This window comes from Bufo gargarizans, chromosome 3, assembly GCF_014858855.1.
Source record: "Bufo gargarizans isolate SCDJY-AF-19 chromosome 3, ASM1485885v1, whole genome shotgun sequence".
In the NCBI taxonomy this organism is placed as follows: domain Eukaryota; kingdom Metazoa; phylum Chordata; class Amphibia; order Anura; family Bufonidae; genus Bufo; species Bufo gargarizans.
Genome location: NC_058082.1, coordinates 279227494 through 279255336, shown reverse-complemented (window position 1 = coordinate 279255336; position 27843 = coordinate 279227494). Strand labels below are relative to the sequence as shown.

General features: G+C 47.0%; 2 non-coding genes across 2 annotated transcripts; both read left to right on the top strand.

Moving 5' to 3' along the window:
- Window positions 1-7313: 7313 nt before the first annotated feature.
- LOC122933488 lies at window positions 7314-7531 on the top strand. Its single transcript, XR_006388450.1, has one exon. It is a non-coding gene; the product is annotated as a small nucleolar RNA U3 (small nucleolar RNA).
- A 6938-nt stretch (window positions 7532-14469) lies between these two features.
- On the top strand, window positions 14470-14687 carry LOC122933487. Its single transcript, XR_006388449.1, has one exon. It is a non-coding gene; the product is annotated as a small nucleolar RNA U3 (small nucleolar RNA).
- The last annotated feature ends 13156 nt before the right edge of the window (window positions 14688-27843 follow it).

Sequence of the window (27843 nt, the reverse complement as noted above, 5' to 3'; positions counted from 1 at the left end):
CAGGGTGGTCAGTCATGATTGTCGGATATGGCATTTTTGGGGCCCCAAGCAATGTTAAGACTGGGGCCACAAAAAAGATTTTTGGATAACAAAATATCTATTAGACTGACTGCATCCATAAACTGACCTCAAGTGATAGGCACCCCCCTCCTCCCACTCATTACTCAGTTCTTAAAAAAAGAAGGCACCAGGCATCCTGCTCTTTACCCATGCCTGGAGAGTCCACTATTCAGTACCCCTTTACTGGTACAACGTAACCCTCTCTGCACCCACACTGCTAGAGTCCACTACTCTGTAGGTCTCTTCCTGTAGCAAATGAGTAGAGGAGGAAGAAGGGCTCTGCACTAATTTTTTAAATATTAAAATGTATCTGCCGTTTCATTTTTTATTTTATTTTATTTTTTGCTAATGTGTAGGGACAGTGACAGGGAACATTTTTGTAATATACTTATTTAGGCAAAATGTTTATTTGTGGTAGAAAACTGGGGCTGAAATGTCCCTTAGTAGCGCTCTCTCACATGAGCATTGCTAAGGCACATCCGTCTTCTAGCAGCATTGGAGAGACGGACTGTGCCAGTGAGGATGCCGGTAATTGAATTAAATCCGCTGGGTCTCGCTGAAGAGACCCAGAGTATTCAAACTGCAATTCTTATTTTGGCCACCAGATGGCAGGCCAACATAGGAAATAAGCAATAGGTTTATTTCTGTCTATTTTAAAAATACATGATTTTTCAAAATGAAAAATGGAAAAACAGATTTTGTAGGCTCATATAAGTTTTAAAATCATTACAAAAATAAAAAGTTTAAATTACCCCCTTTCCATATAATAAAAAAAATACCTAAATAACTGCAGTAGATGTGGACCAGTGAGTTCTGAGGTGGGTAATGTACGGTATAAGATCTGTGCCCGTGCTGTATATGGCTCCTCTGCACTACAAAGTAAGGTGTACTATGGTCCAGTCTGCTCTACAGTATACAGTGTGTTTGTGTTTTGATGACTGTCAATAAAGCTATATACAAAAATAAGCTGCTGTATGTGTTCTGATGACCAATTGTAAATAAAGCTAGTTTCAATTAAAAAAACAACCTGCAGAATGAAATAAATCCTGAATAGTAGGCAAGCTTTATTAAATGTTAGTGGCAGATACAGGGAAGCATTATGTGCGCTCCACCCCCTGACGTGGCCGGAATAGAGGGCGTAGCCTGGCGGGAGGCCAGCATGATGCAGGTGGGGCATCAGCAAACCCTGCCAGGCCAGAATTGGGGGAGGGGGGGGGGGTTCAAAAGTGTGGGGTGAAGTAAAGGGGGGGGGGGGCCTTTAAAATGAGGTGGCGGGAGAGAGGTGGCAGCCATTTTAGGAAAAGATAGGGCAGACAGGGAGACTACACCAAGTGTGACGCGCTCACCTTTTCCCACATGGCAGACATTGAGGCTTTACTGCGCCTGCGGCGTGAGGCGGCGGCAGCTAAGGGTCCGGAATGGCTTTGTGGCCAGTTGCGGGGCCTATTGGTGGAGACGGAACGGGCACAAGGTCCTCTGCGGCAGGAGACGTGCTTGCCACGGCGCTCACAGCCGCTGGTGCGCCTCAGCCCGGATTAGATTCCTAGAGTTCAGCGCCACATACTCGGCAGGACTCTGATAGGCAGCGCAGGGTAACCAGCACTCCCCCTGCTGGTCATCCCATTGGAACTGGCCCAGGTTCGGCGGAACCCCAGGAGGCTCCTGGGGAGGCTGCCCAGCAGTTGATCAGTGCGGTGGAGCAGGCTGTTACCCACTGTGGCTTGAGGTGCAGAGCGGGCAGCAGGCTGCTGGCCCACCCCACGTTGCCTTTGCCATCATCCTGGAGAGATCAGCAAGCGATAGCGGGCAGCAGGTCGCTGACCCTTCTTATTCAGTTACTTGCGTCAGCACGTCTGTTCCAGGGCCCAGGTGGGCTGCATCATCTTAAAGCGGTAAAAGGTCGCGCCAGGATTCCGGACCATTGGATGGACGAGTTCTAGGAGCAGCGTCGGGACGGGAGTCGGGATCTGCGGCTGCTGGGTGGACAGAAACCAGGCAGCCTGATGAGTTCTCCTGGGGACCTTTCCTACCTACTGTTAGTGCTCTTGGGGGTGGAGGGGGTGAGGGACCTTCTGGGGAGATACAGCGGGGGTTGGCGAATGTGTTGGGGGGGTTTGGCATCATTAGCAGCAGGTTGGGGTCCCGTTGGGGGGTCGCCACTCCTGGCGTGGGGCTTAGCGGGGTACAGGTTCAATCCGTCAGATGGCATGGAGGCTGGGGCAGCTCATGCACAGTTGGGGGATGTCGCTGGAGGGAGCGCCGGGTCATCCGGAGCAAGTTCTATGTCTGTAGAGACGCAAGCGGGGGGTTCGGTGGAGGAAGAGGCAGGTTAGGCTGGATGACGCTTCCAAGGGGGAGGTTTATGTGTGCTTTGAGGGACCTTTTAAAACAAGATGTGAGAGATCAGATTACAAAAGGAGAGTGTGATTATTTTTTTTTTTACTACTACCCCTTGAATGGTTTAATTTCGATAGGGCTAGAAAGGACGATGGCAAAAAGGTGGAAGAAGAAAGCCGCCGGTATCGTTTGATACTACTCACCTTTGCAATTTGGCTACAGGCCTTTGTAATTTTAGCCAGTGTCATCGGTGAAAAAGAGCCTGAATGCTGTTTGGCTCTTTTTTTCTACATTGACACAATTAGCGAGGCATACCGGCTTTATGGCTGAGAAGCGTGGCTCCGCTATGATGAACAATTCCGCCAGCGGAAAGCGGTGCGACCTAACATTCGTTGGGACCACAAAGATATTGCGTTATGGCTAAAAGTTACGGCACCGGTCAGAACAGTTCAGTCCTTTCGGGGAGAGGCGGGGGGATCCGTCCAGTCCTCGTTTACTACTGCGGCGGCCAAGGGACTTTGTTTTTTGTTCACTGCGGAAGGGTGTAAGTTTGGGGTGAAGTGCAAGTTTAAGCCCGAATGCTCTTCCTGTGGGGTGGACATGGAGCTAATAGATGTTTCAGAGGGGTTAGGCAAAAGGGGGGGGGGGGGCGCCGCTTCAAAAGGGGGTGACAACGGTGCGTTTGGACGAGATGGTGCCCTTTCTAAGTAGGTACCCAGATAGGAAAGCGGTTGTTGCGGGAAGGTTTCAGTTGCAGTTTTCTTATCCCTTTTGTTCCGGGGAGGCGGTCTTGTTAAAGAAGAATTTGCATTCGGCGTACGAGCATGAGGAGGTAGTAATAGAGAAGCTGGATAAGGAGGTGCGGCTGGGTAGGATGGCGGGACCATTTTAGGAGCCTCCAGTGTTGGGATTGCGCTTGTCACCGTTGGGAGTGGTTCCCAAGAGGGAGGCAAATAAATTTAGACTAATTCATTACCTGTCATACCCTGAGGGTTCATCGGTCAATGATGAAATGGATCCTGAACTGTGTTCGGGGTTATACATCGTTTGACGCGGCAGTTGCTTGGGTAAGAAAGTTTGGGAAAGGATCTCTGTTAGCAAAAACGGATATAGAGGCGGCTTTTTGATTACTACCTGTTCACCCGGACAGCTTACATTTATTGGGGTGTTTTTGGGACTGGAGTTTTTTCGTGGAACGTTGCCTCCCGATGGGGTGCTCATTGTCATGTGCATATTTCAAAGCTTTCAGTTCTTTTTTTGGAATGGGTGGTTGCAGATGCGGCGAGTTGGACTTCTATCATCCACTATTTAGATGATTTCCTTTGCATGGGTCCGCCAGGTTCGTTGGTTTGTTCTTTATTGTTGCATACGCTGGCACCTGAGAAAATTGTGGGCCCTGCGACGCAGCTACGTTTTTCTGGGTATCGTTATTGATACAGAAAGGACGGAATACCGTCTGTTGGCAGATGAGCTGGATGACTTAAAGAATACGGTGCAGCGGGTACGACGGTTGAATAAGATTCAGTTAGGCAACTTACAGTCGCTTTTGGGCAAGTAAAATTTTGTGCGTCGAATAATACCGATGGGCAGAGTTGCGGCGGCTGTCAAAGGCGACTTCTAAAGCGTCGGCGCCTCATCATTATATTTGGTTGGGAAGGGAGCTGAGAGACGACCTGAGCGTCTGTGGTTCCTTTTTGGAATATTATAACGGGTGGTCACTGTTGCTGAGTAAGACTGTGAATTGTTTTGACTTTGAATTATTTTCTGATGCCGCAGGGGGAATGGGGTTTGGGGTTTATTGTGGTGGACAATGGTGTGCCGAAAAATGGCCTGAGCAGTGGTTCTCACGGGGATGGGTGCGCAATCTAGCTCTATTAGAGCTTTTTCTAAAACTCGTGGCGTTTTTTCTGTGTGGCAGAATTTTTCGTAATTGTAAAATCCATTTCCATTGTGACAATATGGGAGTGGTTAAGGTGATTAATTCATTGTCGGCGTCGTCGCCTCAGGTCGTTCAGTTACTGCAACGTTTGATCCTGAAGTGTTTGGAACTGAATGTGTTGGTGTTTGCAGTTCATATTCCAGGGGTTAAATTTGCATAGCTGAAGTGCTTTCTCATTTCCAGTGGGAGTGATTTTGGATGCTGGCGCCAGAGGCGGAGAAGTTCCCCCTCTCCTACCTGACTTTTCTTTGGGGCCTGCTGGAGGAAGGGTAGCAAGATTGATACGGTCTTCATTGGCCCCGAATATGTGGGACACATACGGTATAGCGTGGGGCTATTGGGAACATTGATGTAACACATTGGGTGTTTATGTGGATGTTGCGGGCGGTGACTTGGAGGCACCCATGTTACTGTTTTTAGGTCACTGCAAGGATGAAGGTTGGTCCGTAGCGAAGCTGAACAGGTTGGTGGCAGGTGTGGCTTTCGGTTGTCGCTTACGAGGCTTGCCGAATGTCACTAAGCGTTTTTTAGTGGCTCAGGCATTGAAGGGCTGGAGGCGTCAAAAGCATAGTGATGATAGGTGCCTGGTTTCGTTTGCATTGTTGTTGAAATTAGGCATACATGAGGAGATGGTTTGCCAGTCAGGTTTTGAATTGGCGTTATTTAGGCTGGCCTTCTCTTTGGCCTTCTTCGGGCTTTGCGTCTAGAGGAATTAGTCAGCGGGAGTGTTCGGAGACTGGGTGGTTTGTTCCAGGAGGATGTTGACCTCTATTGGGACAGAGTGGAGTTTAGGATCAGACGATCGAAGACTGATGTGACTGGAAAGGGGTGCAGGATTGTATTATACACAGTGCCAGGTTGTGTAATATGTCTGATACAATGTCTGGGGGATTACCGGCCCATGAGGAACAGGTCATTGGGCCACTTTTAATTCATGAAAATGGGTCCTTTTTGTCCCGGTTTCAGAGTCTGGGTTTAGAGGGGGAGGGTTATACTGGCCACTCTTTCCGTACAGGGGAAGCTACAGAGGCAGCAAGAGGAGGGGCAGGCGAGGAGGTAGTCAAACGCATAGGTCGGTGGGAGTCAGCTTGTTTTAGGTCATACGAATACTTTGTTTCTGATTGGGTATAGTTGTATATTTAGATATATGTATGTACTTAGCAGTGCTATGTTTTGTTTCTTTTCTCTCTTGCAGGACTGCAACCGGCCTTAGTTTGAAACTTAGACCATTCATATTATTTTTTGGGGAGCCTGGAGGGCGGCAGGACGGGTGGCAGTTATGTTTTGCAAGGGAGGCTGCAGTGATCCGCTGGCTAGGAAAGAGGTATGGTTTGGAATAGTATGTTGCCAGAGGGTAGTGTTGCCGTTTGGATAGACCTCCGGATGTGCTATTGTTACATGTTAGTGGTAATGGCCTTGGGGGCGAGACCTTTCAAGGAGCTAATTAGGGACATAAAATTCGATGTCTTACAGATTTGGTCATTATTCCCAAAAATAGTAACTGTTTGGTCAGATGTGGTTTATAGGCATGTGTGGCGTGGGGCTCAGTCGACAGATAGATTGAATAAGGCACGGATAAAGGTCAACTGGGCAGTGGGAAGATTTATGTTAAGGAATGGTGCCGTGGTTGTGTGTCATGCCAAGTTGGAAGAAGGCTCTGGTGCGTTCTGGCGGAGTGATGGGGTGCATCTAAATAGAAACATAAAAACATAGAATGTGCCGGCAGATAAGAACCATACTAAATACTATGCATAGCCCCTGGCCCTATCTTGACCTATATGAAGGATGGTCTTATGCCTATCCCATGCATGCTTAAACTCCTCCACTGTATTTGCAGCTACCACTTCTGCAGGAAGGCTATTCCATGCATCCACTACTCTCTCAATAAAGTAATACTTCCTGATATTACTTTTAAACCTTTGCCCCTCTAATTTAAAACTATGTCCTCTTGTAGCAGTTTTTCTTCTTTTAAATATTTTCTCCTCTTTTACCTTGTTGATTCCCTTTATGTATTTAAAAGTTTCTATCATATCCCCTCTGTCTCGTCTTTCTTCCAAGCTATACATGTTAAGGTCCTTTAATCGGTACGGATCTCTGTAACTTGGATTTGCAGGGGGGCATTGAAACAGCATTAGGCATTTGGAGGGACGCACATGCTTAAGGTGTCAAGCACGTGCGTTCTTGGCGGCGGGAGGTCCTCGGAGATGGTTGAATAACAGGTTATGGAGGATGGGAGGGCTCCATGGTTGGGGCTGGACTCCCATGGTTGGTATTTGCGGGGCTGGGGTTTTAAGTCCATCAGTGGTGCCTCCGAGCTGGCGCTTATCAGCTAGGAGCAAAGATGTAGTACCCCGCGGTTTAAGGTTTTAAATATTAAACATTTTGGGGCTTCGAGGACCTCCCTTGTCAGTAATAGGTTTTATATGTTATACATATGTTGGGGGGAGAATGTCATATGCCGTTGCATATGGATTGGTTATTATATATCTTTCAAGGAAAATTTTAATTTATGTATTAATAAACTGGTGCTGTGGCCAATTCATTCCAACCTGGTGTGTGTGTGGTTATTCGGGGGTAAGGTGGGGGTTAGGTTGTGAGTGAGCACGATAGCCCATATACCAGCGTCCTGTATGGCTCTCCACATGTCTTGCTGTGTCTCCTATGCAGATGAAGCAGTAACTGGAAATGCGGGTGCGGGTGGGTGCTGCCTGCATGTCACTCATCACATTGCTCCAGTGAGTAGGTGGGGCAACAGAGCCGAACTTGTTTCCTATTGGCTGCCTGAACTCACATATGCCAATTGCGATAGGAGAGCAGTTGTATTGTGGGTATTAGGTTTTCCAGCTTGTATATCCAGTGGAGCGCTGCTTCTCCCCGTCCACAGTACATCAGTGACTACAGGGCTGACTGTGAGGTCTCCCTAATGTTACAGGCAGGGACCTATCCCAGGGGCTGTCATTGCAGCAGGTAGCAGGTTAAGACTATACTTTCAGGGATCATTTCTATAGTTTTTATACTCGGAAATGTGCTCTAAAGTGTCTGAGCTCACCAACCATGAGGAGGAGCTGTAGTGATCTCTCCTGAGCGTGAAGAGAGCTCTCAGTCCTGCTTCATTGCAGCTGCTGATTGCTATTGATGATCGTTCTCCTTCTCTGTCATGGAGAAGGTGGAGGGAGAGATCACAAGCTGAGTGGTTGGTTTTATTCTATGGTTAATAGAAGATAAATGCTGCTATTATTCCTAATGATCACTACAGTGCTGTGACCTTACATGGTATCTGCAATATTTAGTCATACTATGATTTGTAAACCACAGATATATACTTTGTGTGTTTTGTCCTCTGTAGAACTGTTCAATCCTTGTCTATGAAGCAAACAGATATAGGACATGTTCTATGTTTTTTTGTAGCGCCGCAGAACAGACATACTGATGTGAACCCATTGAATTTAATAGGTCTGTATTCGTCCAGCAAAAAATGCCAATCGACATTTTTTGCGCATTTGATGTGCACCCATTCATGTCAATAGGACAGTACACCGTGTACTGGCCTGACTAAAAGATAGAACATGTCTTATTCTTGTCCATTACGCAGACAAGAAGTTTTATGTGAATCGACTTCGTATGTTTCATGATTTTCTCATCCCTAGTGTTGTTACAATGGTTCCACACAAAAAACTGATGCAACACAGACACCATCTGAATTTTTTTTGCGGATCTACATTTTTGCTGGCTGCATAATACTTATGATGATGTGAATGCACCCTTACAGTGGAAAGATCTGTGATGGTTTGCTTCAATCTGTCGTTGATTGGCTGAAGTGGTTACAACATGTGGCCTCTGCAGCCAGTCAGGGAAGAAACGAGTCACTGGTAACACGGCTTGCCTTTTATATATTAGTCGGATAATTCTGCCTTTACTGTATAATTTAGGCAGATTTGCCTTTTCTACAGGCTTTACAAAGTTGAGTAATGGCCAGTGAGATATGTAGGAAACTAAGGCTACGTTCACATCACCGTTCAGCCTTTACGTTCTCCTGCTCTGTCATGGAGAAGGTGGAGGGAGAGATCACAAGCTGAGTGGTTGGTTTTATTCTATGGTTAATAGAAGATAAATGCTGCTATTATTCCTAATGATCACTACAGTGCTGTGACCTTACATGGTATCTGCAATATTTAGTCATACTATGATTTGTAAACCACAGATATATACTTTGTGTGTTTTGTCCTCTGTAGAACTGTTCAATCCTTGTCTATGAAGCAAACAGATATAGGACATGTTCTATGTTTTTTTGTAGCGCCGCAGAACAGACATACTGATGTGAACCCATTGAATTTAATAGGTCTGTATTCGTCCAGCAAAAAATGCCAATCGACATTTTTTGCGCATTTGATGTGCACCCATTCATGTCAATAGGACAGTACACCGTGTACTGGCCTGACTAAAAGATAGAACATGTCTTATTCTTGTCCATTACGCAGACAAGAAGTTTTATGTGAATCGACTTCGTATGTTTCATGATTTTCTCATCCCTAGTGTTGTTACAATGGTTCCACACAAAAAACTGATGCAACACAGACACCATCTGAATTTTTTTTGCGGATCTACATTTTTGCTGGCTGCATAATACTTATGATGATGTGAATGCACCCTTACAGTGGAAAGATCTGTGATGGTTTGCTTCAATCTGTCGTTGATTGGCTGAAGTGGTTACAACATGTGGCCTCTGCAGCCAGTCAGGGAAGAAACGAGTCACTGGTAACACGGCTTGCCTTTTATATATTAGTCGGATAATTCTGCCTTTACTGTATAATTTAGGCAGATTTGCCTTTTCTACAGGCTTTACAAAGTTGAGTAATGGCCAGTGAGATATGTAGGAAACTAAGGCTACGTTCACATCACCGTTCAGCCTTTACGTTCTCCTGCTCCGTTTAGGGGCAGAAGAACGGGAAGGACGGATAAGCACATAACTGACACCAAACTGAGTCAAACGGAGCCCTTAGGACCCCATAGACTATAATGGGGTCCGTTATGTTTCCGCTCAGAAGATGATTTTGAAGCGGAGACAAAAGTCCTGCCTGCACAACTTTTGTCTCCGCTTAAAAATCATCTTCTGAGCAGAAACATAACGGACCCCATTGTAGTGTATGAGGTCCTAAGGGCTCCGTTTGACTCAGTTTGGTGTCAGTTATGTGCTTATCCGTCCTTTCCGTTCTCCTGCCCCTAAACGGAGCAGGAGAACGGAAAGGCTGAACGGTGATGTGAACGAAGCCTAAGTTGAACATGCACTATGCATATTATTGCCCTGCTGCTATAAGTATACAGGGGTACATTTTCTTAAGACCAGTGTTTTAGATGCCGGTCTAAATAAAGCCCTAAACTGTCTGTGGATCCACCGAAGTTGTGAAGAGGCACCGGCCTCTCCATAACTTTGGCGCATCCTGCGCCAGGTCTATATGTAAGACAGCTTCTAAGCTGTCTTACATTTAGACCATCTCCTACGCCTAAAACAGGCATAGAAAATGGTGAATGAGACAGGCCTCATGGCCCGTACCCTTCCCCGCCCAAGCCACATCCGCTCTTTTTTTTAGACCTGCCGTGGACGGTGTGAAGTCGCAAATAACCATTCCACTGCTAACTGCACCTGAAATACCCTTAGTTTGGGGGTATTTCAGCACAGTAAATGAGCCCCATAATGTGTACCAAGAGTGGGTGCCATGACATCTCTGCAGAGATAGTTCCCAAGTGGTACATCCCAACATAAAGGTAGACCAAATTGTCACCCAGCTTTCCCATAACCGTCAGCACTGATAGATACAGTACACACAGTGGGAGCGCTTTCCTAAGAATTCTGGCTCAAGTACCATGCACCACAATTATTAAGAAATAAGAATACATTTCAGGGATTATTTCTATAGTTTAAAGGGGTTTTCCACAATTTTTTAACTGATGACCTATCATCTGGACTAGGGCTGCAACGATTACTTGATTAAATCGAGTAACTCAACACTTAAAAATCCGCATTGTATTTTTTTTTATTGAGGATTCCTTTGTGCCATGGTGGCACTGGGGGAGCAGAATGGAGGCATGGAGGACTCATAGCACTGGTGGGGCTGATGTCCCAGAGCACTGATGGCATGGGGGGGCCTGATGACATGTAGAGAGCTGATGAAACTGGGGGGTGGTGATGCACAGAGGACTGATTGCACAGGGGACTGATGGCATGGGGGAGCTGATAGGGCACAAAGGACTGATGGCACTAGGGGTAGCTGATGGCACAGAGGGTGCTTTGGATGGGTTTTGAACAAATGGTGGTCTGTGGGTGACACTATTATGGGGAATCTGTGAATGGCACTGTTATGGGGAATCTGTGGATGGCACTGTTATGAGGGAATCTGTGGATGGCACTGTTATGGGGGATCTGTGGATGGCAATGTTATGGGGGATCTGTGAATGGCATTGTTATGGGGGATCTGTGGATGGCACTGTTATGGGGGATCTGTGGATGGCACTGTTATGGGGGATCTGTGGATGGCACTGTTATGGGGGATCTGTGGATGGCACTGTTATGGGGGATCTGTGGATGGCACTGTTATGGGGGATCTGTGGATGGCACTGTTATGGGGGATCTGTGGTTGGCACTGTTATGGGAGATCTGTGAATGGCACTGTTATGGGGATCTGTGGATGGCACTGTTATGGGGGGGATCTGTGGATGACACATATATAGCATCTTATGCTACATGTGTCATCCACAGATGCCCCCCATAACAGTGTCATCCACAGATCCCCCCATAACAGTGTCCCTGTGTAAAATAGTGAATGACCCCCATTACAGGGGGTGGGGGGCAGCATCTGGTGTTGTAATGGCAGCGTAATAGTCACTGTATTCTATTACACCGGGCCCCGCTCACTGTAGTATTAATAGGTAACTATAGTAATCCTCTGCAGCATAGAGAAATCCATGTAGAAATCCTACAGGAGTTTCAAAGGAGTGCCGTACTACATGGATTTCTCTATGCTGCAGATGATTACTATAGTTTAAAACAGTGCCCATGCCTACACGTTACCTATTAATACTACAGTGAGCAGGGCCCGGTGTAATAGAATACAGTGACTGCACCAGGCCCCACTCCCATTACAACTAGGGATCGACCGATTATCGGATTTACTGATATTATCGGCCGATATTCAGGATTTTGAACGCTATCGGCATCTATTTTGCCGATATTCCGATAGCGTATGGGGAACACAGATCGCGCTGCTCTCAGCGCTCTCCGTGTTCCCCTTAGCAGCACAAGGGAGAAGGAAGCAGTGTCTCCTCCCCCTGTGCTGCTCCTGCTGCCACCAATTGGAGGACAGGGGACAGGAGGAGGGGAGGAGCTATGGCCACTGCTCCACCAATGAAGCTTAATCTCTCATTCATTCATATACAGGAGGCGGGAGCTGCAGAATCACATAGCCGGCTCCCGACCTCTATGAGCTGTAGCTGCGATCTGCGGTAGTTAACCCCTCAGGTGCCGCGGATCGCAGCTACAGCTCATAGAGGTCGGGAGCCGGCTATGTGATTCTGCAGCCAGCTCCCGCCTCCTGTATATGAATAAATGATAGATTAATCTTCATTGGTGGCGCAGTGCGCCCCCCCAACCCCAGTATTAGACATTGGTGGCGCAGTGCGTCCCCCCTCCCCCCAGTATTAAGCATTGGTGGCGCAGTGCTCCCCCCCTCCCCCCAGTATTAAGCATTGGTGGCGCAGTGCGCCCCTCCACAGGATCCCCTCTCCCCTGCTCCTCCGATCGGAGCCCCAGCAGTGTAATGCTGGGGCTCCGATCGGTTACCATGGCAGCCAGGACGCTATTGAAGCCCTGGCTGCCATGATAAGCTCCATGCTGCTGTGTGCACAAAGCACACAGCAGCAGGGACATTGTGAGCTCCTATTCACCCTGATAGATCTCTATCAGGGTGAATAGGACAAGGGTTCTAGTCCCTAAGGGGGCTAAAAGTTAGTAAAAAAATAAATAAATAAAAAGTTACAAAAAATAAAATAAAACACCAAAATATTAAGTATAAATGAAAAAGAAAGATTTACAAAAAAAAATAAAAAATGCACATTAAAGGGATTCTGTCACCTCCCCTAAGCCAAAAAACGATTTTAAAGCAGCCATGAAGCACAGCTTACCTGGATTAGGCTGTGCGTTTTGTTCATCTTAGAGAGCCCAGTACCCCCCTCTTTCAGTGCCCAGCCCGCCTTCCTTGTACTGTCTAACCGCCGCCTCCAGCCTGCCACAGCCTCTCCTCCCTCTCCCTCACGCCGAACGAACTCTCGCACAGGCGCAGTACCCACTGAGGGCTGCGCCTGTGCGATCAGCAGGAGACTGAGGGCAGGAGCTTCATCCTCGTCAGTGGTCATGCGCCGAGCCCAGTGACGTCCGATGCTCGCTCTTCCCTGCTGACTGAGGGAAGAGCTAACATCGGGCGTCACTGGGCTCGGCGCATGCCCAGTGACGAGGATGAAGCTGCTGCCCTCAGTCTCCTGCTGATCGCACAGGCGCAGCCCTCAGTGGGTACTGCGCCTGTGCGAGAGTTCGTTCGGCGTGAGGGAGGGGGAGGAGAGGGAGGAGAGGCTGTGGCAGGCTGGAGGCGGCGGTTAGACAGTACAAGGAAGGCGGGCTGGGCACTGTAAGAGGGGCGGTACTGGGCTCTCTAAGAATAAAAAAACGCCCCTCTGGGCACATTCAGGACACATTTACATATCAATCAAAGTCGTTTTTTGCAGTAACTGCTGGACGGATTTCAAGATCAAAGAGCACAGCCTAATCCAGGTAAGCTGTGCTTCATAGCTGCTTTAAAATAGTTTTTTGGCTTAGGGGAGGTGACAGAATCCCTTTAACAATAAACATTAATTTTCAGCAGATTTGTGGGATTATTATTATTTTTTTTTTTAAATGAAAATTCCCAGAATATCGGTATAAATTATCGGCTATCGGCCTGAAAGTTCACAAATTATCGGTATCGGCCCTAAAAAAAAAATCAATATCGGTCGATCCCTAATTACAACACCAGATACCGGCCCCCACCCTTCCCCCTTTCCCATCCCCCCTCCCCGCTGATACACTGCCGGCCACGCTATGCATCATCCCGGTCGGCGATGTATTAGTGTAAATAGCAGTATTCGCCCTATAAGACACACAGCCATTCTCCGACTTTTGGGGGAAAAAAGGCATCTTAGGCTACTTTCACACTCGCGTTTGGATCTGCACAGACTGATCCATGCAGATAATACAACCGTCTGCATCCGTTCAGAACGGATGTATTATCTTTAACATAGCCAAAACGGATCCGTCTTGAACACCATTGAAAGTCAATGGAGGACAGATCAGTTTTCTATTGTGTCATAGAAAATGGATATGTCCCCGTTGACTTACATTGTGTGTCAGGACGGATCCGTTTGGCTCAGTTCCATCAGACAGACCAAACTGCTTCAAGCAGCGTTTTGGTGTCCGCCTCCAAAGCAGAATGGAGATGGAACAGAGGGAAACTAAATGCATTCTGAGCGGATCCTTTTCCATTCAGAATGCATTAGGGCAAAACTGACCCGTTTTGGACCGCTTGTGATAGCCCTGAACGGATCTCACAAACGGAAAGCCAAAACGCCAGTGTGAAAGTAGCTTAATAGGGTGAAAAATATGGTAGTTTTTTTCCTATTAGAGTACTCGATTAACCATTGGATTACTTGATAAAATACTTGATTACTAAAACTATTCAATTGCTGCAGCCCTACTCTGGACAGGTCTTCAGTATCTGATCGGTGGGGGTCCTACACCCGTGACTACACCCGGGATTCATACACATGACAAGATGTGAGCTGGTGTGTGAAATGTGGGGGAGGGGCAGATGGTTCAGGATGTTTCCCATTAGCTGTTTGAACTCACATATGTAAATTAGGAAAAGAGAACAGTTGTGAGCGGAGAAATTTCCTTTTGGGCTGTAATCCAAATAAAAAGCTTGTATATCCAGTGGAGCGCTGCTTCTCCCCGTCCACAGTACATCAGTGACTACAGGGCTGACTGTGAGGTCTCCCTAATGTTACAGGCAGGGACCTATCCCCGGGGCTGTCATTGCAGCAGGTAGAAGGTTAAGACTATACTTTCAGGGATCATTTCTATAGTTTTTATACTCGGAAATGTGCTCTAAAGTGTCTGAGCTCACCAACCATGAGGAGGAGCTGTAGTGATCTCTCCTGAGCGTGAAGAGAGCTCTCAGTCCTGCTTCATTGCAGCTGCTGATTGCTATTGATGATCGTTCTCCTTCTCTGTCATGGAGAAGGTGGAGGGAGAGATCACAAGCTGAGTGGTTGGTTTTATTCTATGGTTAATGAAAGTGTAAAGGGGATATGTATAAATAATTGGGTCACAGTGGTTAATGCCTAAACAACATTAGTTTTATAAATCAAAAGTGACTTGTTTTTTATCTTGTATTCTAATTAGTGATGGGAAGTTTGGATCTTTTAGGTGAATCTGTTCATTTGAATCAGCTCATTCAAATGAATCGGATCTTTGGTTCACTTGGTGAGTCAGACTGCTGAGCTGACTCGCAAGTGAACTGAAGACTCTAGGTGCCGGTGCGCATGCGCAGATGCTATACATTTGATTCACTTGCTGCTGCTGACTCTGCAGTCGGCTCTTCAGCTCTCTGAACTCTGATTAGTATTGAGTGAGTCAGGAAGAGTGATTTATTATAGTAAAGGGAAGCTGAGGCTGACGCCGGACAGGAGGACTCAGGAGTCAGACAGGAGTCAGAAGCTGTCACTGTGGTGTGCAATGTGAATTGTTGTCTGTTGTGCATTGTTACCCACAGTGACAACAGTCTGACACTGACAGTAGTACAATGAACCAAGTGAAGTGAAATGTGAATGCACGCACAGGGAAAACTATGTGCTGAATTGATAACACAGTATTACAGTAACACAGTCACTGGCTGATAATAAAATAGTCCCCACAGTCATCACTCAGGATCTGTCACCCTGTCGGATCCGTCCTGCCGCCGATCCGTCCCCGGATCCCATTGACTAATGGGGACGGGGGTGGAGCTCCAGCACAGCACGGCAGTTCGCAGTGAGAGGCCGCTGGACTAAAAAGTTGGACATGCAGGACTTTTAGTTATATAGCTACTGAATGAGATGCCTTTAACATATACAGTACAGACCAAAAGTGTCATGGTCTTACCTCCTTGCTGTTCCCTTCGTTTGACATGTGCTGGTGGCCATCTTGGTTTCTGGGTTTTCTTGTAGCCTCCCACCCTGCGGCTCCTCCTTCCCACTGGGAGGAGCTGGATGCCCAGCTCACATATATAGGAGGTCTGTGGCTTCAGTTCCTTGCTTGGTCCTCCTGTGTTCACATGCTTCCAAGACTGCTGCTGCTTCTGGTTCCTGTTCCTGGCTTCGTCTGACTACCCTTCTGGTTCCTGACCTCTGTCTCCGCAAGACCCTGCTTCGGTTTAGCCATCCGTTCGGACTTTGCTTACGGCTTGCTCTTCAATAAAACCTTCTTATTTTCCACTTATCTCTTGTTGTACGTCTGGTTCATGGTTCCATGACATTAGGACCAAGCCATGAATTCTGACGGTACAGGGCCACCCTCGCTACCTACGCTGGTTGCCAGACTTGATCAGCAGGATCACCTGTTGGGTCGGTTCGCTGTGGCGTTGCAAACCCTGCTTGAACGCACGGCTCATTTCGCTTCCGTTGCCGATGGGTCGGTTGTCGCTCCTGGGCCCGCTCCTACTGCCGCTCCGGTTGTTGCGCCAGAGTCTACCCTGACACCTGTTGCTGCGCCTGTGGTGTTTCAGGGTATGACCGGTTCTGCCCCCCTTCCACAGCGCTTTGGGGGAGAGCCAACTCAGTGCCGAGGTTTCCTTAACCAGGTGGGCATTTACTTCGAGTTGCTGCCACATGCCTTTCCTACTGAGAGATCAAGGGTGGGCTTCTTGATCTCGCTGCTCTCGGACAAGGCCTTGGCCTGGGCCAGCCCTTTATGGGAGAACAACAATCCGGTGGTTGCCGAGTTTTCCGGTTTTGTTGCTTCTCTTCGGAAGGTATTCGATGTGCCGGCTCGTGCTGCCTCTGCTGCGAAGCTCCTTATGTCCATCAGACAGGGTTCACGATCCGTAGCTGAATACGCCATTGAGTTTCGTACCCTGGCAGCAGAGGTGGGCTGGAATAATGAGGCTCTGGTCGCTGCTTTCTCTCATGGTCTCTCGGATGCCTTGAAGGATGAGGTTGCAGCTAAGGACCTACCAGTGGAGCTCGAGTCTCTTATTTCTTTCCTGTTTTGATTGACACCAGACTCAGGGAGAGACCTTCCTTTAAGGAGAGCCTGCGGAGGTCTCCTAACAGATTGGCGCCTACGTTTGCTGTCCCACCCGTGCCTCCCTCTCCTCCCACGCCTCCTGGGGATGACTTGTCTGGGGGTGAACCCATGCAGCGGGGGTTTGCTCGCCTGTCTGAGGGGGAGAGGGTACTCCGGAGACGCGAGGGCCGATGCATGTACTGTGGTCTCGGTGGGCATTTTCGGTTGGCATGTCCGAACCGTCCGGGAGAACGCTCGCACCTGAGGTCCTGTCGGGGGCAGATCTTGGGTGGAGTCTCCTCGTCCCCGGTTTCCCGTGTTGACAAACCACTGATCACGGTTGTCCTCTCCTGGGTCGGGGGCTCGGTGACGACCCAGGCGTTGGTGGACTCTGGTGCTGGTGGTTTGTTCATTGATAGAGTGTTCGTTGCCGCCAATTCCATTCCTCTGCAGCCTCGAGGTTCCCCACTGGCTCTTGAGGCGATAGACGGCAGACCCCTTCTGCCGCCACACGTGACTCATGAGACCCTTCCAGTGGGGATAGCCATTGGTGCCGTTCACAGAGAGTCGGTCTGTCTCCAGGTTATTTCGTCTCCACACTACTCGGTGGTCTTGGGGTACCCCTGGCTCCAGAAGCATAATCCGACTTTCGATTGGAGATCGGCCGAGATCCTCTCGTGGTCACTGCAGTGTGGGGCTAGTTGCATCCATGGGCCTGTCAAGTTGCTGTGTACTTCCTCGGACTCTCTGTTGCCTCCTGAATACGAAGAGTACCGGGATGTATTCGATAAGGTGCGCGCGGTTGCCCTACCTCCGCACCGCCCATACGATTGTGCCATAGAGTTACAATCCGGTGCCGTTCCTCCTCGTGGCAAAGTCTATCCACTGTCGGTAGCGGAGAATGAGGCCATGGAGGAGTACGTGAGGGAGGCCCTTTCACGCGGACACATTCGCAAATCCTCGTCCCCGGCAGGGGCTGGATTTTTCTTTGTGAAAAAGAAGGGCGGCGAGTTGAGGCCTTGCATCGATTACAGGGGTCTCAATCGCATCACGATCAAGAACGCTTACCCGATACCCTTGATTTCCGAGCTGTTCGATCGCCTCAAAGGGGCCACGGTCTTTACCAAACTCGACCTGAGGGCGGCATATAACCTGGTAAGGATCAAGGCGGGCGATGAGTGGAAGACCGCGTTTAACACCAGGACCGGTCATTATGAATCCTTGGTTATGCCCTTTGGGTTGTGCAATGCGCCCGCAGTCTTCCAGGAATTCATCAACGATGTTTTCCGTGACCTGTTGCAGCAGTGTGTGGTGGTCTATTTGGATGACATCTTGGTATATTCTGCATCCATGGAGGCCTACATTCTGGATGTCAGACGAGTGTTGCAACGCTTACGAGAGAACAAGCTGTTCGGTAAGCTTGAGAAATGCGAATTTCACCGATCCCAGGTAACCTTCTTAGGTTACATCATTTCCGCTGAGGGGTTCTCCATGGATCCTGAGAAGGTTTCGGCTGTCTTACAGTGGCCCCAGCCCAGTGGGCTTCGTGCCCTGCAGCGCTTTTTGGGCTTCGCCAATTATTATCGGAAGTTCATCAGGGACTTTTCCATGCTAGCCAAGCCTCTCACGGATCTGACCAGGAAGGGCAGTAATCCTCAGGTCTGGCCGCTCGAGGCCATCCGAGCTTTTGAGGCTCTAAAGTCCGCCTTTGTGTCGGCTCCGATTCTGTCGCATCCCAACCCTGGGTTGCCTTTTGTCCTCGAGGTGGACGCGTCTGAGACGGGAGTAGGCGCCCTCCTGTCTCAGCGTAGAACACCAGAGGGTCCTCTGCTTCCTTGTGGGTTTTACTCCCGGAAACTGTCTTCCGCGGAGTGCAACTATCAGATTGGTGACAGGGAGTTATTGGCCATCGTACAGGCCCTTAAAGAATGGAGGCACTTGCTCGAGGGCTCGGTGGTTCCGGTTCTCATCCTGACGGACCACAAGAATCTGACCTACCTCTCTGAGGCCAAGAGATTGACACCACGTCAGGCCAGATGGGCTCTGTTCTTGTCACGTTTTAATTACGTGGTCTCCTACCTACCCGGCTCCAAGAACATCAGAGCGGATGCCTTATCACGGCAGTACTCCGAGCTGTCCGGGGAGGAGTCGATTCCGACTACGGTCATACCCCCGAATCAGATCCTGGCCGCTATTCGCACCAGCCTGACTTCTCCTCTGGGTGAGCAGATTTTGGCGGCTCAATCTGGTGCTCCCTCTGGGAGACCCAACGGCAGATGTTTTGTGCCTGAGGAGTTGCGCACTCGGTTGTTGCGAACCTACCATAACTCCAAGGCCGCGGGGCACCCTGGAAAGAATCAGCTCTCCTGGGCGGTTTCACGTCTGTTCTGGTGGCCTTCTCTACGTTCCGACATCGCCGCATATGTAGCGGCATGCTCCGTTTGTGCCCAGAGTAAGTCCCCTCGGCACCTTCCGTTGGGCCTTTTGCAACCCATAGCCACCGGGGAGCGTCCATGGTCACACCTGGGGATGGATTTCATTGTGGACCTCCCTGCATCCCGAGGCCATACGGTCATTCTCATGATTGTGGATCGGTTTTCCAAAATGTGCCACTGTGTTCCTCTCAAGAAGTTACCCTCTGCACAAGAGTTGGCCTCGATTTTTGCCAGGGAGGTCTTCCGGTTGCACGGTTTGCCCAAGGAGATTGTGTCGGATCGGGGGAGTCAGTTTGTGTCCAGGTTCTGGCGCGCCTTTTGCTCCCAGTTGGGGATTCATCTCTCTTTCTCCTCGGCCTACCACCCTCAGTCCAATGGGGCCGCAGAACGATCCAATCAGGCCTTGGAGCAATTCCTTCGTTGCTATGTCTCCGATCACCAAGACAATTGGGTTGACCTCCTGCCTTGGGCTGAGTTTGCCAGGAACACGGCGGTGAACTCTTCCTCTGGGACGTCTCCCTTCATGGCCAATTATGGGTTCCAACCTGCCGTGTTACCGGAGGTATTCTCTCCCCAGGATATTCCGGCTGTGGAGGATCACCTTTCCGTTCTACGTGCTTCTTGGGTACAGATCCAGAGGTCCCTTGAGGTCTCTGCGCAGCGCCAGAAACTCCAGGCTGATCGCAGACGAGCGCCCGCTCCTTCCTACCAGGTCGGAGACCGCGTATGGTTGTCCACCCGCAACCTCAACCTTCGAGTGCCCACTCCCAAGCTGGCGCCTCGCTTTATTGGTCCCTTCCGAGTGCTTCGCAGGGTAAACCCGGTAGCCTATGCCCTTGCGCTTCCTCCTGGCATGCGGATCTCCAACGTGTTTCATGTCTCCCTGTTGAAGCCACTGGTGTGTAATCGTTTCACTTCCTCGATTCCTCGGCCTCGTCCGGTCCAAGTGGGCAATCGTGAGGAGTATGAGGTGAGCAATATCCTGGACTCACGCCTGGTCCGCGGCCGGGTGCAGTTTTTGGTCCATTGGCGTGGTTATGGTCCAGAGGAGCGTTCCTGGGTTCCCTCCGCAGATGTCCATGCTCCTGTCTTGCTCCGAGCCTTCCACGCACGCTTCCCTCAGAAACTGTTCCTTACTCCGCGGAGGAGGGGCCCTTGAGGGGGAGGTACTGTCATGGTCTTACCTCCTTGCTGTTCCCTTCGTTTGACATGTGCTGGCGGCCATCTTGGTTTCTGGGTTTTCTTGTAGCCTCCCACCCTGTGGCTCCTCCTTCCCACTGGGAGGAGCTGGATGCCCAGCTCATATATATAGGAGGTCTGTGGCTTCAGTTCCTTGCTTGGTCCTCCTGTGTTCACATGCTTCCAAGACTGCTGCTGCTTCTGGTTCCTGATCCTGGCCTCGTCTGACTACCCCGTTGGTTCCTGATTCCGGCTTCGTCTGACTACCCCGTTGGTTCCTGTTCCTGGCTTCGTCTGACTACCCCGTTGGTTCCTGTTCCTGGCTTCGTCTGACTACCCTTCTGGTTCCTGACCTCTGTCTCCGCAAGACCCTGCTTCGGTTTAGCCATCCGTTCGGACTTTGCTTACGGCTTGCTCTTCAATAAAACCTTCTTATTTTCCACTTATCTCTTGTTGTACGTCTGGTTCATGGTTCCATGACAAAAAGTTTGGACACACCTTCTCATTCAAAGAGTTTTCTTTATTTCCATGACTATGAAAATTGTAGATTCACACTGAAGGCATCAAAACTATGAATTAACACATTTGGAATGATATACATAACAAAAAAGTGTGAAACAACTGAAAATATGTCATATTCTAGGTTCTTCAAAGTAGCCACCTTTTGCTTTGATTACGGCTTTGCACACTCTTGGCATTCTCTCGATGAGCTTCAAGAGTTAGTCACCTGAAATGGTTTTCACTTCACAGGTGTACCCTGTCAGGTTTAATAAGTGGGATTTCTTGCCTTATAAATGGGGTTGGGACCATCAGTTGCGTTGTGGAGAAGTCAGGTGGATACACAGCTGATAGTCCTACTGAATAGACTGTTAGCTGCTTTTTTCTTGCCATAATACAAATTCTAAGTAAAGAAAAACGAGTGGCCATCATTACTTTAAGAAATTAAGGTCAGTCAGTCCGAAAAAATTGGGAAAACTTTGAAAGTGTCCCCAAGTGCAGTCACAAAAACCATCAAGCGCTACAAAGAAACTGGCTCACATGCGGACCGCCCCAGGAAAGGAAGACCAAGAGTCACCTCTGCTGCGGAGGATAAGTTCATCCGAGTCACCAGCCTTAGAAATCGCAGGTTAACAGCAGCTCAGATTAGAGACCAGGTCAATGCCACACAGAGTTCTAGCAGCAGACACATATCTAGAACAACTGTTAAGAGGAGACTGTGTGAATCAGGCCTTCATGGTAGAATATCTGCTAGGAAACCACTGATAAGGACAGGCAACAAGCAGAAGAGACTTGTTTGGGCTAAAGAACACAAGGAATGGACATTAGACCAGTGGAAATCTGTGCTTTGGTCTGATGAGTCCAAATTTGAGATCTTTGGTTCCAACCACCGTGTCTTTGTGCGACGCAGAAAAGGTGAACGGATGGACTCTACATGCCTGGTTCCCACCGTGAAGCATGGAGGAGGTGTGATGGTGTGGGGGTGCTTTGCTGGTGACACTGTTGGGGATTTATTCAAAATTTAAGGCATACTGAACCAGCATGGCTACCACAGCAATTTGCAGCGGCATGCTATTCCATCCGGTTTGCGTTTAGTTGGACCATCATTTATTTTTCAACAGGACAATGACCCCAAACACACCTCCAGGCTGTGTAAGGGCTGTTTGACCATGAAGGAGATGGGGTGCTGTGCCAGATGACCTGGCCTCCACAGTCACCGGACCTGAACCCAATCAAGATGGTTTGGGGTGAGCTGGACCGCAGAGTGAAGGCAAAAGGGCCAACAAGTGCTAAGCATCTCTGGGAACTCCTTCAAGACTGTTGGAAGACCACTTCAGGTGACTACCTCTTGAAGCTCATCAAGAGAATGCCAAGAGTGTGCAAAGCAGTAATTAAAGCAAAAGGTGGCTACTTTGAAGAACCTAGAATATGACATATTTTCAGTTGTTTCACACTTTTTTGTTATGTATATAATTCCAAATGTGTTAATTCATAGTTTTGATGCCTTCAGTGTGAATCTACAATTTTCATACTCATGAAAATAAAGAAAACTCTTTGAATGAGAAGATGTGTCCAAACTTTTGGTCTGTACTGTATATCTCCTGAGAAGCCAATTTGATCCTAAAGGGTTAATTTAATTCAACCTGTAATCTAAACTCTGTGTCATCTGTCCCTTCTGTTATCTCTTTGCTCCTATCCCTTAATCTTATCACTGCTGCCTCAGTGTTGTAAACTGTTCTACAGTCTGACTCGGCTCTTTTAACTCAATGAATCGAATGAGTCACTAACTAAGTTGGATCTTTAGATTCTTTTAACTTGTGACTCATTCCATTCATTTCTATTCTTAGACTCCCTGTACTTGTGGGACTCAGACGACTCAGAGCTGCTAGTGTGCTTGCCTTGCCCCCTCAGCTCTGATTGGTTGGTGGGCGGGGAGGGGTGGGGCTGACAGAAGCCACCTTCCACTCTAAGATTATATTACGCTCCTCCCGAGTCCCCCAGGCTCCCTGCTGCCATCGTGAGGTGAGCGTCTCTGCATTGTCTGTGTGCTGTGTGACTGAGCTGAGCCGTTTCAAACAGATCGGATCAGTCAAGTGAATCGACTCCTCCGGTTCACTGAACTGAATCGATTCAAATGAACGATTCGTTCATGAACCGGACATCACTAATTTTAATCTCTTACCCCAGTACAGTTTTCACTCTTCTGCCCATGCCATTTTTTTTTGCAAATCTGATGTGTCACTTTATGTGGTAATAGCTATGGAACACTTTTATTTATCCAAGCCATTCTGAGATTGTTTTCTTGTGACACATTGTACTTCATGATGGTCACAAATTTGAGTCAATATATTTCACTTTTATTTATGAAAAAATCCTAAATTTACCAAACATTTAGAAAAATTCTATTTCTCTGCTTTTAAAACAGAAAGTGATGCCTCATAAAATATTTATTGCTTAACATTCCCCATATGTCTACTTTATGTTGGCATCATTTTTAAAATGTCATTTTATTTTTTTAGGACGTTAGAAGCAATTCTTAAAATTTTTATGAAAATTGCCAAAACCCACTTTAACCACTTCAACCCCCTAGCTGAAACACCCTTAATGACCAGGCCACTTTTTACACTTCTGCACTACAATACTTTCACCGTTTATTGCTTGGTCATGCAACTTACCACCCAAATGAATTTTACCTCCTTTTCTTCTCACTAATAGAGCTTTCATTTAGTGGTATTTCATTGCTGCTGACATTTTTACTTTTTTTTGTTATTAATCGAAATTTAACAATTTTTTTGCAAAAAAATGACATTTTTCACTTTCAGTTGTAAAATTTAGCAAAAAAAAAAAAAAAAAACAACTTCCATATATAAATTTTTCGCTAAATTTATTGTTCTACATGCCTTTGATAAAAAAAAAAAATTTGGGGTAAAAAAAAAAAATGGTTTGGGTAAAAGTTATAGCGTTTACAAACTATGGTACAAAAATGTGAATTTCCGCTTTTTGAAGCAGCTCTGACTTTCTGAGCACCTGTCATGTTTCCTGAGGTTCTACAATGCCCAGACAGCACAAACACCCCACAAATGACCCCATTTTGGAAAGTAGACACCCTAAGGTATTCACTGATGGGAATAGTGAGTTCATAGAACTTTTTATTTTTTGTCACAAGTTAGCGGAAAATGTTGATTTATTTTTTCTTACAAAGTCTGATATTCCACTAACTTGTGACAAAAAATAAAAACTTCCATGAACTCACTATGCCCATCACAAAATACCTTGGGGTGTCTTCTTTCCAAAATGGGGTCACTTGTGGGGTAGTTATACTGCCCTGGCATTTTAGGGGCCCAGATGCTTGAGAAGTAGTTTGAAATCAAAATCTGTAAAAAATGACCGGTGAAATCCGAAAGGTGCTCTTTGGAATGTGTGCCCCTTTGCCCACCTAGGCTTCAAAAAAGTGTCACACATCTGGTATCGCCGTACTCAGGAGAAGTTGGGGAATGTGTTTTGGGGTGTCATTTTACATATACCCATGCTGGGGGGAGAGAAATATCTTTTGACCAAGTTGGCATTTGACCAAGATATTTATCTCACCCAGCATGGGTATATGTAAAATGACACCCCAAAACACATTCCCCAACTTCTCCTGAGTACGGCGATACCACATGTGTGACACTTTTTTGCAGCCTAGGTCTGCAAAGGGGCCCACATTCCAAAGAGCACCTTTAGGATTTCACCGGCCATTTTTTACAGATTTTGATTTCAAACTACTTCGCACACATATGGGCCCCTAAAATGCCAGGGCAGTATAACTACCCCACAAGTGACCCCATTTTGGAAAGAAGACACCCCAAGGTATTCCGTGAGGGGCATGGCGAGTTCCTAGAATTTTGTATTTTTTGTCACAAGTTAGTGGAATATGAGACTTTGTAAGGAAAAAATAAATCTTCATTTTCCGCTAACTTGTGACAAAAAATAAAAAATTCGAGGAACTCGCCATGCCCCTCACGGAATACCTTGAGGTGTCTTCTTTCCAAAATGGGGTCACTTGTGGGGTAGTTATACTGCCCTGGCATTTTAGGGGCCCATATGCGTGAGAAGTAGTTTGCAATCAAAATCTGTAAAAAATGACCGGTGAAATCCGAAAGGTGCTCTTTGGAATGTGTAGCCCTTTGCCCACCTAGGCGGCAAAAAAGTGTCACATGTGGTATCGCCGTACTCAGGAGAAGTTGGGGAATATGTTTTGGGGTGTCACATATACCCATCCTGGGTGAGAGAAATATCTTGGCAAAAGACAACTTTTTCCCATTTTTTTTATACAAAGTTGGCATTTGACCAAGATATTTATCTCACCCAGCATGGGTATATGTAAAATGACACCCCAAAACACATTGCCCAACTTCTCCTGAGTACGGCGATACCACATGTGTGACACTTTTATTTGTAGCCTAGATGCGCAAAGCGGCCCAAATTCCTTTTAGGAGGGCATTTTTAGACATTTGGATCCCAGACTTCTTCTCATGCTTTTGGGCCCCTAAAATGCCAGGGCAGTATAAATACCCCACATGTGACCCCATTTTGGAAAGAAGACACCCCAAGGTATTCAATGAGGGGCATGGCGAGTTCATAGAATTTTTTTTTTTTTTTGGCACAAGTTAGCGGAAATTGATTTTTTTTGTATTTTCTCACAAAGTCTCCCTTTCCGCTAACTTGGGACAAAAATTTCAATCTTTCATGGACTCAATATGCCCCTCACGGAATATCTTGGGGTGTCTTTTTTCCGAAATGGGGTCACATGTGGGGTATTTATACTGCCCTGGCATTTTAGGGGCCCTAATGCATGAGAAGAAGTCTGGAATATAAATGTCTAAAAAAATGTACACATTTGGATTCCGTGAGGGGTATGGTGAGTTCATGTGAGATTTTATTTTTTGACACAAGTTAGTGGAATATGTGACTTTGTAAGAAAAAAAAAAAAATTCCGCTAACTTGTGCCAAATATAAATGTCTAAATGGAGCCTTACAGGGGGTGATCAATGACAGGGGGGTGATCAGGGAGTCTGTATGGGGTGATCACCCCCCTGTCATTGATCACCCCCCTGTAAGGCTCCATTCAGACGTCCGTATGTGTTTTGCGGATTCGATCCATGTATCCGTGGATCTGTAAAAATCATACGGACGTCTGAATGGAGCCTTACAGGGGGGTGATCAGGGAATCTATATGGGTGATCACCCCCCTGTCATTGATCACCCCCCCTGTAAGGCTCCATTCAGACGTCCGTATGTGTTTTGCGGATCCGATCCATGTACCCGTGGATCCGTAAAAATCATACAGACGTCTGAATGGAGCCTTACAGGTTGGTGATCAATGACAGGTGATCAGGGAGTCCATATGGGGTGATCAGGGGTTAATAAGGGGTTAATAAGTGACAGGGGGGGGTGTAGTGTAGTGTAGTGGTGTTTGATGCTACTTTACTGAGCTACCTGTGTCCTGTGGTGGTCGATCCAAGCAAAAGGGACCACCAGAGGACCAGGTAGCAGGTATATTAGACGCTGTTATCAAAACAGCGTCTAATATACCTGTTAGGGGTTAAAAAAAATCGCATCTCCAGCCTGCCAGCGAACGATCGCCGTTGGCAGGCTGGAGATCCTGTCTCTTACCTTCCGATCCTGTTAACGCGCGCGCCTGTGTGCACGTGTTCACAGGTAGTCTCGTCTCTCGCGAGATGACGCGTATATGCGTCACTCTGCGCAGAGCTGCCGCCTCCGGACCGCGATTCTGCGTTAGGCGGTCCGGAGGCGGTTAAGGACCAGTTCAGGTCTGAAGTCACTTTGTGTGGCTTGAATAGTGAATATCTCTATAAATGACTCTATTGGAGAAACTAATACTGTAGATACCTCTCAAATTACTTAAAACTGATTTTACAAACTTTAACCCTTTAGGTGTTCAACAAGAATTAAAGAAAAATGGAGATCAAATTAATTTAAATTTCACTTTTTGGGCAGATTTTTCATTTTATTCAATGTTTTTTCTTCAACACATCGAGGGTTAACAGCCAAACAAAACTCAATATTTATTACCCCGATTCTGTGGTTTACAGAAAAAGGAGCGCCATATAGTTTTAGTTTTTGGAAGGCAGATTTTGCTGAACTGGTTTTTTGATGCCATGTCCCATTTGAAGCCCCCCTGATGCACACTTTTACAGTAGAAACTCCCAAAAAGTGACCCTATTTTGGAAATTATAGGATAAGATGCCAGTTTTATTGGTACTATTTTGGGGTACATATGATTTTTAATTGCTCTATATTAAGTTTTTTTTGTGAGGCAAGGTTTTGGCACTGTTTTTATTTAAATTTTTGACAACATTCATCTGACAGGGTAGATCATGTGCAATTTTTATAGAGCAGGTTGTTACGGATGCAATGATATCAACTTTCTTTGTTTCAGTTTTACATAATAAAGCATTTTTAAAAAAAAGTATATATTTGTGTCTCCATTTTCTGAAAGCCATGTTTTGTCCACGGGCTTGTTTTTTGTAGAAATAGTTGACGTTTTTATTGGTACCATTTTTGGGTACATATGATTTTTTGGTCATTCATTATTACACTTTATGGGGCAAGATGACCAAAAAATTGGTCATTTTGGCACCGTTTTTATTTATTTATTTTTCCAGCGTTCACCTGAGGGGTTGGGTCATGTGATATTTTTATAGAGTAGATCGTTATGGACTTGGCAATACCTAATATATATACTTTTTCTTATTTAAGTTTTACACAATAATAGCATTTTTGAAACCCCAAAAATTATGTTTTAGTATATCTATTGTCTGAGAGCCATTTATTTTTTTGACCGATTGTCTTAGGTAGGGTCTCCTTTTTTGCGGCATGAGGTGACAGTTTGATTGGTACTATTTTGGGGGGCATATGCATTTTGATCGCTTGCTGTTGCAATTTTTGTGATGTAACGTGACAAACGTGGGCACAGTTTTTTTTTTTTTTGTTTTTTTTTACAGTGTTCGTCTGAGGGGTTAGTTCATGTGGTATTTTTATAGAGCAGG